The sequence below is a fragment of the Sprattus sprattus genome (genome assembly GCF_963457725.1).
Source record: "Sprattus sprattus genome assembly, chromosome: 3".
Classification (NCBI taxonomy): Eukaryota; Metazoa; Chordata; class Actinopteri; order Clupeiformes; family Clupeidae; genus Sprattus; species Sprattus sprattus.
Window position 1 is genome coordinate 3,244,940 of NC_137922.1, and position 14,104 is coordinate 3,259,043.

Below are 14,104 nucleotides of genomic sequence, written 5' to 3' on the forward strand. Positions count from 1 at the left end.
TTGTTGTCTGACTTCTAAACTGCTGATCGCGGGTACAGTTGATACATTGTGTCTCAACTGTACCCCGCTGGCCACCTCACGCTTTTCGCTAAATTATGCAATGGCCCTGCATGGCATGATGATAGCATGGAATATGTAGATTTATAGTGCACAGTTTAACGTTTGCAATAATGTAAGTTGCGTTGGTTGATGAGGTAAGGTTAAATAACATATTCATTGAAGGGACACGATAAAATCAATATCTTAGGTAGGCTAGTTAAAAAAAACTTTCGCCGACATCTCTGACGTTATATGCAGGACCAGGTGCAAACTAAAAATCACGTTTTATGATTGCTGCGCATGCAAGTTATTGTTAAAGACATCCCAACCTGCAAAAAGTCATTTTAGGGAGGTATTCCATTTCAGGGAGGCCTACGTATTTCTGTTGTGGTCCCTAAAAGTTATAAAAGCATAATATCATTCTATAGGCTATAGCCCTATGTTCTTTGTGAATTATGTTTAAATATGTAGATTAGTCTACTTATACTATTTATTAGCATATATGCTGCTAAAACTATCCTATTTATGTCTACCTATCTACTTTTATTTGAGGCACACACGCACACTGCCTCATGCACTAGATCCCTATCCCTCTCTGTTGTGCGCTCGCTACACAGATTTCAACGCGGTTTGGAGCACGTCTGTCTGTCTTGTTTGCTCGCTTTAGATTCCGGGAGATTTTAAGTAATTTGCGGGCATCCCTGTGGTCGTAAAGCTGTCCTCGTAATTAATTCTTGAACACTGACAACTATCTTACTTGCTATATATCTACTTACACTGTCTATATAGGTCTATCTTCTACACTGTCGTATCTTCAAACAGAAAAGTAACGTTAAAAATGCTCTTCAGGGTTTTGGAAAATAATCTTCCTTCATTATTCACAGCAAATATATAATGAATTTCATTACATTTCATTCATTTATTGCCATACTCTATGTAAAAAGGCCCACGCAAACCTCGCGGAAAATAATAAAAATAGAAACCAGTCTATTTCTTAATTTTCCGCGCGGAAATGTCGGCGCGGTACATTCCGTTTCGGCGTCCGGTGTAGCCACTCTCATTGCTTTCAACGGTTTCGAACTCTGCTGCGTTCTCACCGAGTCCGCAAAGCAAAATTTCCGCGTCTGGTGTAGCCGCGGCCTTACTGCCAATGATTACCACCTCGTCCGCTGGTGGCTGGTCAAGTGCGTCTGCGGATCGGAAATCGGTACCATGAATATGTATATTACATTGTAACAAACCTCAACTTTCTACGCACCCTACAGCAGCAAATGCAGAGACATCTTACAAGCGGTTCAAACGTAACATTGTTCTACAAACTAGCAGCAAAAGCGCTACTTTTTTTTAGCACCTTGTGTAGCACCAGGGTCGTACGGGAACTATGTAGCACTTTTCTACTCCACACACTTTTGTTAAATAGCCTACGTATTAGGCTACTCACAACCAAACTACTACCTTTCAGAATATCTGTAATATCTGATTATTATATTTTTATTTTCAATCAAGCATATTTAAATGTCTTTACTGGGTATCTATCATAAGCTAATAAAAACGTCAAACACAACAAAGCTAACGTATGTTAAGGAAGTAAGACTAGCATTCATTTACACTTTCAGAAAAAATACGCTTCTCAACGTAACTGAGACAAAGATAAATTAACAACTCAAACTGCTATATGATATTTTCATGAAATTCAACACATACCCATGTTAATCTCCATCTGGGAGCACATATCTTGCAGTCCGCGATCCATATCTGTTCGTGGAGAACTACCTCTTCAGACAGTTTGCCTATGTTCGTAAACGTTTGCTTGCTTCCGTTCGTTTAACGGAAAATGTTTAAAACCGTTCGCGAACGTTCGCCTATGTTTGCGATTCTGAACGCACCTCTGATCTGGACTAAAACCTCAAATGGTTTAATTGACTTTAAAGAACCAAACCCATCCAGAGAGAGAAGCAGATGGGTCGAATCTGAATTTCATGCAGTAGAGATGATATACCTTGAGGAACTGGATATGGATTCACGGATGTCTATATTTGTACTTGTCATTGGATCATGTGTAGCAGGACGGATAAAAGCTGACACAGTCTGCTTACTTCTCCCCGTCCGTCTTATTTTCACGTAATTAGGTGGCAATCTGTCAGTCTGCCTAGCCCCTATAAATTAACAACCAGGTGCCAACCAGGGGCGGATCTAGCCCCATTTTGGGGGGGCTGGAGCCCCCCCAAAAGTTTCATTAGCCCCCCCAAACAAAAATGGTTTAATTTTTTTTATTCTGAGATCGTCAAACTCACACCTATCAACCGATTTTGTGAACGTAATAAGTTTCATTTTTAGAGTTAGAAATAAAATAGTCTCGAGTTGCACAGGACTCCTACCTGTTTGAGACTGTTGTGTGGCAAGCGCACAGCTGTTTGGTCGTGCGTGCGTGAGTGAATGAGACAGAGCGTGCAGACAGACGGTGACAAGACAACGTCAAATAAACAGACTGGGAGCGACTGTCCGACTCAAGCTGGAAAAAAGCTGTGAAAGTTGCCATAATCAGCTGCTCGATACAAAGGTATATATAGCGCATTAAGTTTAAAATGGTAAACTAAACGAAATGGTTAAATCATTGCGGATTTATTATAGATGTTCTGCCTCCGCTTCTGTGTGTATGGCTAGGTCCGTCTAGCTTGCTACATCAGCTCGGCAGATAGTTAACAGTCTTTCCCCAAGTGAAACGCTGAAGCTTCAATTTCTTTTGAATTGTTTACTGAAGAAAATACTGTAAAACTAAAACAGACATACAGAATGTATTTAAGTAATAATAATACGCAACGTTGTCTTCAAACCACAAGAATCTACAACATGTAGCTTAATGCTAATTTACATGGGAAACTATAGACGTTAGCGATTTAGCATATTCATATTCATATTAATATTCATATTCAAACCATTTAAACAAACTTCATGTCACTACAAATGTATACAAGTAATATTTAAACAACTGTTATCAGGAAAACACTTACAGACAAACGCTTTTTGACCATTTAGATCGGCAGGAAAAATCGTACTGCTCAACTTAAATTTGTATCGTGTTGTTACCACGGAAACACTGTCAGATTAATACAACTGTTCGGTTGGAACTCTACACCACTAGAGGGTGCTATTTCCCTGCACAAATGACAACAGAACAGCACACTCCCCGCCTGTTATATTGCAATATAACATTATTCCCCTTTAACAAGTAAAACAACTTCAGAAACAGGTCTAGAATATACCCTTAGAGTACCCTCTCTCACAACCCTTAAGTCCACTTTGCGAACTTTAGAGTCTTTGCTGGGAATGGCTTTCACCACAACTCCGACAGGCCACTCATTCCTCTTGACTTGTGCATCTTTGAGCAACACGACATCTCCTTCGCTCAGGTTTGGCTTGTCTGTGTGCCACTTCCTCCTTGGCTGGAGTGTCACCAAGTATTCTTGACACCAGCGTTTCCAGAAAGAATCAGCAAGAGCCTGGACCTGTTTCCACTGTTTGCCATAGAGGTCATTGAGGTAAGCTACTGCTGATATAGCCATGGTGGAGGCGTCGGTGAAGACACAGAGTTCTCTGTAGTTTGCGGAGCCTAGAGAAACGGGTGTGTAGGGTCTTTCAATCTGAAGCTGTTGTCTGTTGTTGGGTAGACGAGGCCTGTTTGGCCTGAAAGGCAGTGGTGCTACCCAGCAGTTTGCATCGTCCATGTAGACTTCCTTGTCCATGATATCGAGGAACAGTTCAACTTCAATGGACATGCCAAGCTTGTCGTCGTGCTGTGTCCTCTGGAACACATCTCTGCCCAGGCTGTCTTCGTTCTGGCCACCGCTAGCTGTGTGAGAAGCACTTGGAGTGGCGTGGAGTGGAGCAGGGCTGTCAATCTTCTCTTTCACCACTAAGCGGCTGGTGCACGGACGCAGTATGGAGTGGCGCCCGGTCATCAGCACGCTGGTTCTGAAGATGCTGGCGATGGCAGGTTTGTGTGCTCCTCCTAGACACACATCTCCGATGATCACCCATCCGAGGTCGAGTCGCTGTGCAAACGGTGCGTTGTGAGGCCCATTACACTGCTCACGTACCTTGTGCACCTGGATAAGGTCTCGTCCGAGGAGGAGTAGGATGGACGCATCTGGGTCCAAGGCTGGGACTTTGTCTGCCAGGTGCTCAAGATGAGGATGGTGTCCAGTGGCGGCGCCATGGGGGGGCTAGGGGGTGCTAGAGCACCCCCTAGATTGGCCATAGCACCCCCATAGCACCCCCAAGAAAATAATGGTTTATTTAGGCCTATTATTGTTATTTAATTTCATTCTGAGTTCTTAATAAAATGTATTGTGTGATAATAATATTTTAATCACAAAAGAAAATAACAGAAAATAACAGATTGAAATAAACAGATTGTTCACGTAGCACGACACAGACAAGTTGCGCGTGAACGTGATTGTTCAATGAGTAGTAGGCTAAGTAACAGTAATCCTCGCGATCGGTCAATTCTAAGTCAAGCGTTCACAAAATCACGAAAATGGATCGGTATTTGATCCGCAAATTTCCTCGAGTTGAATAAGATGTTCAAGAGGAAGAAAAAAATGCAAGAGGTATTGGATTCTGATTCTGATGTAGAAGAAGAGGAACGTCCTGGTCCAAGTTAACCCTTCACCTCTACTGAGGGCGCTGCTAGCCATGCTGCTAGCACCCTGGGTGACTTAAGCATGAACGCCCAGGATGGTCCGAAAAGACCAATATTACAAAAATGTTGTGGAAAGCTTGCGCTACACGCTGCTTGTCAGGGGAGCTCACAGCGAGGACACATTGAAGATGAGGATTCAGCAAACAGGGGTAATATCCGCGAGTTGCTATCTGTAATTGGAAAATTTGATAAAACCGTTCAGAAAAAGTTAGATAACAACCCGTCAAATGCAAAGTATGTGCACCATGACGTGCAGAATGAGATCATCAATGTAATGGCAGAAATGATTAGGAAACAATTAAGGGATGTTTTAAGCATAGTTTTGTGTGCACTTTTTGATCTCTTATTATTGTGGTTTTGAGTGCCTACTGTTTGGTCTCATTCATGTTTTTATTGATTGTGACTTAAAATAATATACACTTTTTGAAAGCATTTCTGACTCTTTGCCTGTTTAAGTTAATTCTATCTGATATTCTAATCTGCCGTCTTTAGTTAGAAGTGTATTGAACTTGGTATGTTTAGTTTAATTTGTCACACATGGTAGTGGTGACCTGTTAGTCATCTGGCGCAAACTTTAATCCACACACTGAAGTAAGTGAAGTATTTGGGATTACGTTATCTATAACATGCTGCATCCATTTTGACCGTCGGAGATGAACGCAGCTTTGTGCGCGTCCGTCAGAAGTAGCCTAATGATAATAGTAAATACGATCGATTTGAATGACGCTTTTTATGTACCCCAAAGACGCGTTAGAGATCAAACGTGTAAACATATGTGACGATATGGTGGGGAGGTGTTGTAGTAGAGAAAAATGAGACTCATATGCTATCACCCTAATTTCATAGCACCCTCAGTAAAACGCTGAGCACCCCCATAGCACCACCAGAAAAAAATCTCTGGCGCCGCCACTGATGGTGTCTAGCTGCCTCCGGCGATGGTATTTCGGACCTGTCGTCTGGCAGCATGTCACACTCGATCAGCGAAGGCAGGGGGATGTGTGTGTTGCCGTCCAAGGATTCCACAATGAAGTTGCTGACTCGGCGTCCGGCAGTCTCCATCACTCCTGAGCATGTCTTCAGAGTGTACCTTGATCCCGCTCCATCGATACCAAAGTGATCGAAGAATTCTGTTCTGCCCAGTGACTTGTTGCTTTGCTCATCAAGCACAACATAGGTCTTCATGGCTCTGTGTCTTTGTCCAGCAGGATACACAAGAGCAAGACAAATCTTGGAGCATGATTTTGATGTGTTCACACTTCCACAGATTTCCGTGCATTTGGAGGTCACAAACGGGATGGTGTCCCTCCGCTGTTGCTCCCCGCCATGCTCTATACCGCTCACATGGGCAGCAACTTTCCATGGGGCAGGTCCTGGATGCAGGACTGATGGGTGTTTGTCGCTGTTGCACTCTTTGCACAGCACAGGCTTGTCACAGTCTCTAGCAATGTGGGTGGACGAGGCACAGCATTTGAAACAGATGTGTTTTTCCATCAAGTAAGCTTTTCGTTCATCCAGTGTTTTGTTTCTGAAGCTGCGGCACTTCCTCAGTGGATGAGGCTTGTTATGCAGTGGGCACTGTTTGTCAGGGTCATCATTTCTCCTGGCTGCTGCGGTGCTGTCACTGTCGCCGCCATTAGTTGAGACTTCGGTCTTTCTGACATCAACTGATGTTCGTGCATATTGACTGCCAGACTGGAGAACACTCTTCTCAATTTTGGAGGGACACCATGCTCCTGTTATGCTGGCAAAGCTAGGATCATTGCGTGTTTGAGCTTGATCAGTGACAAAGTCCACAAAGACTGCAAATGGAGGGTATGGCACCCCGTGTTGTTGCTTGTAGCGTGATCCAACAGTAATCCACCTTTCCTGTAGGCTGGTCGGAAGTTTCTGGATTATAGGGCTGACGCCGCGGGAGGTGTTGAGGTACGAGAGACCAGGTAAGTATCCATCCGCCCTCGCTACTTCAAGTTCCATTAGAATGTCTCCCAGTTCTCTTAACTTTTGATTTTCTTTGGCTGAGATTTTGGGAAAATCCTCAACTTTCTTGAGAAGCGCGTCTTCGATTACCTCAGGTGACCCATAAACGCCCTCCAGTCTTTGCCACAACATCTTGAGGCCTGCAGGTGGGTTGTGGATGTTAACTGCTCTGATTCGTTTTGCTTGCACAGACGATGAAGGCCCAAGCCATTTGCAGAGCAGGTCAAGTTCCTCTCTGGCAGAAAGCTTTAAGTCATCTGTAGAGCTAAGAAAAGATGCCTTCCAGGCCCAGTAATCCTCTGGTTTGTCATCAAACTGCAAAAGACCTGAACTCACCAGCTCACGCCGCATCAGATATTTCCCCAGGTCAGTTGCAGCCGTAGTATTTGATAGGCTTGTGTTGTACACAGGGAGTGAATGTGCATAGTGGGGCTGGATAGGCTTGAAGTCATCGCTGCAGTGTTTTGAGTCGTGGGGGAAGTCTCCGAAACCGCATGCTTTTCTTGGTGCCTCCACAGTGCTGGTTGCCTGATGTGGTATCCAGGTAGCTTGTCCTCTGAGCGAGCGATGTTGAGCCCAATTCAATTCATGGTCACTGATCACACTTGGTGGCCTTTCACCCTGATTGTCACGTGTCCACGCTTCACCGTTGTCCATAGTGGGCTGGCGCGCTGGTGAATGTGGAGTCATGAGTGGTGTGACATTTGGTTGTGAGCTTGTGACTAAATTGGCTGTTGTTTCCCTCTGATAGGACAGGTGGCCTGGATGTATATAAGGTCTCTGTGTTACAGCAGTTACACCATACATTTGAGGTCTGAGACAGCTTGATGTTTCTGATGGGTTGAAGTGGAGTTAATAACTGACATTCCTCTTTAGCAGCTGCTTCTAACATTTCGGCTTCTGCATTTGCAGCTGCCATTGCCTTTTGTAATTTCAGTTCGTGTAAACTGGCATTTAGAATGGCTTGTTGTTTCAATAGCTCCGCCTCTCGTTTGGCGAACTCTAGTTCTGTCCGTACAGTCTCAGCTTTTGCTCGCGCTTGCAAGGCTAGAGCATTTGCTATTGAATGTCTACTGGTCCTTGAGCAGTTAGATATTTGTGACCTTGTTTCTAGATCCTCAAAATCCTCTTCTTCTCCTCTATGTGTCATGGTGACGGTTTGTGTTGGGTTTTTACTCACAGAAAAGATGATCGCTGGCCGTAGAAAGGGTTGTCTTTTTACTGTTCTGCCTCCGCTTCTGTGTGTATGGCTAGGTCCGTCTAGCTTGCTACATCAGCTCGGCAGATAGTTAACAGTCTTTCCCCAAGTGAAACGCTGAAGCTTCAATTTCTTTTGAATTGTTTACTGAAGAAAATACTGTAAAACTAAAACAGACATACAGAATGTATTTAAGTAATAATAATACGCAACGTTGTCTTCAAACCACAAGAATCTACAACATGTAGCTTAATGCTAATTTACATGGGAAACTATAGACGTTAGCGATTTAGCATATTCATATTCATATTAATATTCATATTCAAACCATTTAAACAAACTTCATGTCACTACAAATGTATATGTAACCGGCAGAAGTACGGTCCTGTCACTCAGCAGCCACCGTACATTCTGTCCTGCTCTGTCACGCCCCCAGGTAGCATGCAGTGGTGGTGCATTTCAAGTAATTAGCGCAAAATGGCAACCCTATATAACAGGCTCACTAGTACATGGTAGCGATCTCGGGGCTTTAACATTCCTTTGGTCCATACTGCTGCTGCTTAAAGGTATGTGCTGTGAATGATTTCCCCTGTCGGCATGTAGATGTATGACGAAACGTACTTTTAAGTTATTGTGTGAATGTACCGTACGGTATCTAAGTGTACTGTCTGGCAACAGGTGTCAACATCATCCAAACGCTTCCGGGTAGCGTGTGCGTTTTGCTACTGAAGGTATTAACGCACACATACGATTTTACCCATCACATTAATCTGCCTGTCTACCAAAAGTTCTGTGTACGCCTAATGGTGATGTTTTAAATATAGGTTTGGTTGAATGACATTAAGCTGTGGTGCAGTGAGAAGACTGTTGGAGGTTGCCAGAGAACCAATTGTCCGTGTTTGGGTTTGTCATTTCTGAAGGTAACCTGAAAATGTTATATTGTGATTGGTTACAAATAATATTTCGAGTATGTACAATTAGATAAACCATTTTATTTCCTTTGTTCAGGAGTTTTGCCACTGCTGCTTTGCTTTGCCTTAAATTTAGTTTCATTTCAGTGTTTGCTCGTTGTAGTTTTTGGTTTGTTTGTTTTCATATTTGTTTGTTGGACCTAGCCTAGGTGTGAGCTAGGTTTAGTGTACTACACTTTATTATTTTCTTTCAGTATTTATCCCCCCTCCTCCCCGTCGTGCCAGTGCGATCAGGGTTGTATTGGCTGCCCCAGTTTGGTCCCTAGTGAATGAACCTTTTTGATGCTGAAACTCGGCCTAGTTTCAGCCCAATAGGCTTAACCCCAACTCCTCTTCCCCCTTCCTCCCCAGAATATCACAGCTGTCTGCGGGGCAGGTTATCGGACCTGAGTCTTTTCCTTTGGGCACTGCATGCCCTTGAGTGGTAACGCGCACCTCACAATTTGTTGATACCTGTTTGCAGTGCATGTTCCTATGTGTGTTGTGTGCAGAGTTTGTGTGAGTAGGAGTACAAATCCAGAGCACGGGTGGCGTGTCGGTCTCATTCCCCTTTTCCTCAGACAGGTAACCTCCTTGTAACAGCTGCTCCCTATGCCCCCTACCATCCTGGTGGCAGCCGGTACCAACTATCCAGCCCTTTTCAACTCTCCCGCCATCCTCCACCCATAGAAATTGTATAAATAAATATTGTCATTTTTATCATTGGAGTACCTTGTCTCTGTCTTCACTAGAGCGAACCTGAGCGAGAAACCGCTTGTCTCTCGAAAAAGGTATACATCATATCCACCTTATATCTTGGTGTGAAAGCCACCAGGTGGCGTAGTCGTGTCCAGAGCCAAGACCTTAAAAGTCCCTTAGGTTACAAATTGGCGTAGTTCGGCAGGATCTGGTTCACAGAGACGGGTATTTTTGGTTTTGTTTTCCTTGTTTAAAAAAAAAACAAAAAAAACACTGTGATAGAAATTTTAGGCAAAGCAGCAGTTGGCACGTCGTGGGACCTGACGATTACACTGGACAACAGGAGCGCCCTCTACCGGCTGACGGCAGAGAGACCTGTTTTTTTGTTTTTGTTTTTGTTTTTGTTTATTGTTTTTCTTGTTTGCTGGTTTAACTGCACTGACCTTCTGTTGTAGTTATGGAAGAGGAGCTGGAGGAACTGAGGCAGCAGGTACTGCAACTACAGGCAGACAAAGAGCGCTTACAGCGGGGACGGGACGAAGCTCAAGCATTGTCTGCAGAAAGTGCTGGGGCCTCTAGTCGTGCTACCCCGGGTTCTGTTAACCCTGTTGCTACCTCTGAACGACTATTGTATTTCCCTAGGGAAAGAAAGTGTCCAGTGTTCAGGGGCCGAGCAGGTATTGGGGTTGAAGAATGGGTGGAAGAAGTGAATGCAAGCATGAGGGCAAGGCACTTGGGGACACTAGATCAGGCTTATTTTATTTTTGACCATTTGGATGGGGAGGCAAAGGACGAAATCAGATATAGGACCAGGGATGAGCGGGAAAATCCAACAAAGATTTTAGCTATCCTTAAAGAACTTTATGGGTGCGCCAAATCATATGTTGCTCTACAAGAGAACTTTTTCTCTAGGAGACAGTTAGACGGAGAGTCGTTACATGAATTTTCTCATGCCCTTTATTCCCTTATGAATAAGGTGACTCAGAGTTCCCCAGATGCAGTGCCTAACCCTGATGTTTTATTGCGTGACCAATTCGTAGAGCATGTCCTTGACTCTGATCTCCGCAGGGAGCTGAAGCGGTTGGTCCGCCAGACCCCAGGGCTGTCCATGTTGGAGGTACGAGCCGAAGCTGTCCAGTGGGAGCGGGAAGGTAGGCCCAGTGACTTTGCTAGAGGTAGAAGTTGCTCTGTTCCATCCCTCTGTGCAATGCAGTCCTCTGGAGGCCAGCAGAACCGAAATCCATCTCAGGAAACCCCTTTTAAATCAGAGATGACTGAGTTAAGAACCATGTTGTTAAAGCAGCAAGAGCAGATTAACCGGCTAACTAGCAGTTTGGCTACTTTGCAACTACCAGTACACCAGGCTAGGCCTGGACATCCTACCTCTGTCATTTGCAGGCGATGCCAGAAGCCTGGGCACTATGCCAGAGAATGCAATTATGAGCGAGTGGTTCCTGCCCGTAGTCCAGCCCCTCATCCCCATGGCCCGCCTCATCCCCATGGGCCGCCTCATCCCCATGGCCCGCCTCATCCCAACTCTGCTTCTCAGATGATGGGAAACTAGCTCCCTCCAATGTGTTGAGCCACACATTGGGAGGGGACACTACTGGCTTCCAGAAGCAGAGGTTAGAAAGCAACACTGTGTCATCTCTTGTCGGGCAGTGCCCGAAAGTAACTGTCAGGGTAGGGGGGGTTGTAATAAATTGTCTATTGGACACAGGCTCCATGGTGTCCACCATGGTGGAAAGCTTCTTTTTGCAGCACTTCCAGGGTAATCTTCAACAGTGCCATTGGTTGCAGCTTCGTGCTGCAAATGGGTTAGAAATTCCCTACACAGGCTATGCTGAGCTGACTGTCGAGGTACTGGGTAAGATCATTCCTCGACGTGGCTGGCTGGTAGTTAAAGATCCCCCCAGTCAGGCGGCCCCAGCTGAAATCCCTGGCATTTTAGGTATGAATGTCATCCGGGAGTGTTACCACGAATTATTTGGTCAACATGGGCCCTCACTCTTTGAGCTCCCACCGGTGGTTCACGCTTCACCTCCCTGGCAGCAAGCTTTGCAGCATTGCCACCAGGCCCAGCCTAGCCCCATAGGGGGAGAACCTGTGTTGCCAAGGTCCGGGGCCGGAGGCCCATCCACATACCTGGAAACGCCATCAAGTTGGTAGCAGCTACTTGTTCTTCCCAGTTTGGGTTGGCCTCTGGCATGGTCCTGGTTGAACCAATTAGCAACTCCCTACCTGATGGCCTTCTTGTTTCACCTGCCCTCGTTAGTGTAGACAGAGGAACCATCTATATACCTGTTGTGAATGTGGGTTTGACTCCAGCTACACTTTACCCTAGAAGTCAAATAGGCCGATTAATTCACGCCACACTGGTAAGCCTTCCAACTGGAATCACGGAGGTTGTTCCAGGACCTGACACGATTATTGCTACCAGTAGCACACAAACCAGTTTTGTTAGCACAGTCAAAGAAAAGATTCAGACTATTGATTTATCTGCGCTCTTAGCCTCTGAACAGGAGAAGGTGAGGTCACTACTACTTAGACACGAGTCTGTGTTCTCTGCACATGAGGGTGACCTTGGTTGCACAAATCTCATCTCGCATGATATTCCCCTGCTTGATGACAAACCTGTTAGGCAGAGGTACAGGCGCCTTCCCCCGTCTGACTATGATGCAGTGAAGGCCCACCTACAACAACTACTAGAGGGTCAGGTTATTCGGGAAAGTAGTAGCCCCTATGCGTCACCAATCGTCCTGGTACGAAAGAAAGATGGAAGCCTTCGAATGTGCGTTGATTACCGGCAGCTCAACGCCAAGACGCGTAAAGACGCCTTCCCCCTCCCTCGCATAGAGGAGTCCTTAGATGCCTTGTCTGGAGCTCAGTGGTTTTCAACATTGGACTTAGCTAGTGGCTATAACCAGGTACCGGTCAGTGAACAAGACCGTCCAAAGACTGCTTTCTGTACGCCCTTTGGGCTATTTGAGTTCAATCGCATGCCGTTTGGATTGTGTAATGCACCTGGCACCTTTCAGCGACTAATGGAAAGGATATTTGGTGCACAGCATGGGCAATCACTTTTGCTATACCTGGATGACATTATTGTGTTTTCCTCCAATGTAGACGACCACGTGAGCCGCCTGGACCTGGTGCTCAGCCGCCTCCAGCATGAAGGTCTGAAGGCGAAGCTGGAAAAGTGTTGCTTCTTACGGAGGGAGGTGCAGTACCTAGGCCACCTCATCTCTCGTGATGGCGTGTCAACCGACCCCAGCAAGGTGTCTGCAGTTGCCAACTGGCCCCATCCCACCAACGTCACTGAATTGAGGTCGTTTCTGGGTTTTGCCAGTTATTACAGAAGGTTTGTGGAGGGTTTCTCTAAACTGGCAGCCCCACTGCATCGTCTAGTAGCAGAGCTGGCTGGGACGACACAGAAGGGGCGACGTATATCGTTGGGAGGGACCTGGACAGACGCCTGTGAGCAGAGCCTCCAGGAGTTAAAAGCGAGGCTGATCAGGGCACCCACTCTTGCCTTTGCTGACTTTACACTCCCTTTCATCGTTGAGGTGGACGCAAGCCATGTTGGACTAGGGGCGGTGTTATCCCAAGAACAAAATGGAAAGGTCCGACCCATTGCGTATGCCAGCCGTAGTCTCAACCCAGCTGAAAAGAACTACAGCTCCATGAAGCTAGAATTCCTGGGAATGAAATGGGCGCTGGCTGATAAGTTTCGGGACTACCTGTGGGGCCAACGATGCATCGTCTGGACTGATAACAACCCTTTAAGCCATTTGGGCACTGCAAAGCTGGGGGCCACCGAACAGCGGTGGGTAGCCGAATTGGCTGTGTTCGACTACACCATCCGTTACCGTTCTGGCCGCTCGAACAAGAATGCGGATGCTTTGTCCAGACAGCCTGCCTCAGGGCCCATAGATGCCTCGGAATTACCAGTGGCTGGAACCGCTATACCTGGGTCCGTGCAGCAGGCAGCCAGAAGAAATGAGGATTCTCAGGCCATCCAGTCTACCATCTCCGTACTACCCTCCCGCACCCCTGCTGATTTGAAAACCCTGCAAGATGTGGATCCCACTATCAGGGCATTCCTCCCCTTTTGGCTTAAGCGGCAGCGGCCAAGTTCGGCAGTACGGGAAGCGCTACCAGGGTGTACCAAGGCCTTGTTGAAGCAGTGGGACAGAATTGCTGAAATAGACGGCCTGCTGTATCGACGGATCCTTCGGCCTGATGGTGGTGAAGAGGTCCACCAACTCCTGCTGCCAGAGTGCCTAAAGGGTGAGGTACTGCAGCAACTCCATAATGACCATGGCCATCAGGGTAGGGAAAGGACCACCGAGCTGATACGGCAGAGGTGCTATTGGCCTAGGATGGGTGAAGACATCAAACAGTGGTGTGAGAACTGTGAACGGTGTACCCTTGCCAAAGCCCCCCGTTTTAAAGTCCATGCCCCGATGGGACACTTGTTGGCGTCCCGTCCGAACCAGATATTGGCTGTGGATTTTACATTCTTGGAGCCCTCCAGGG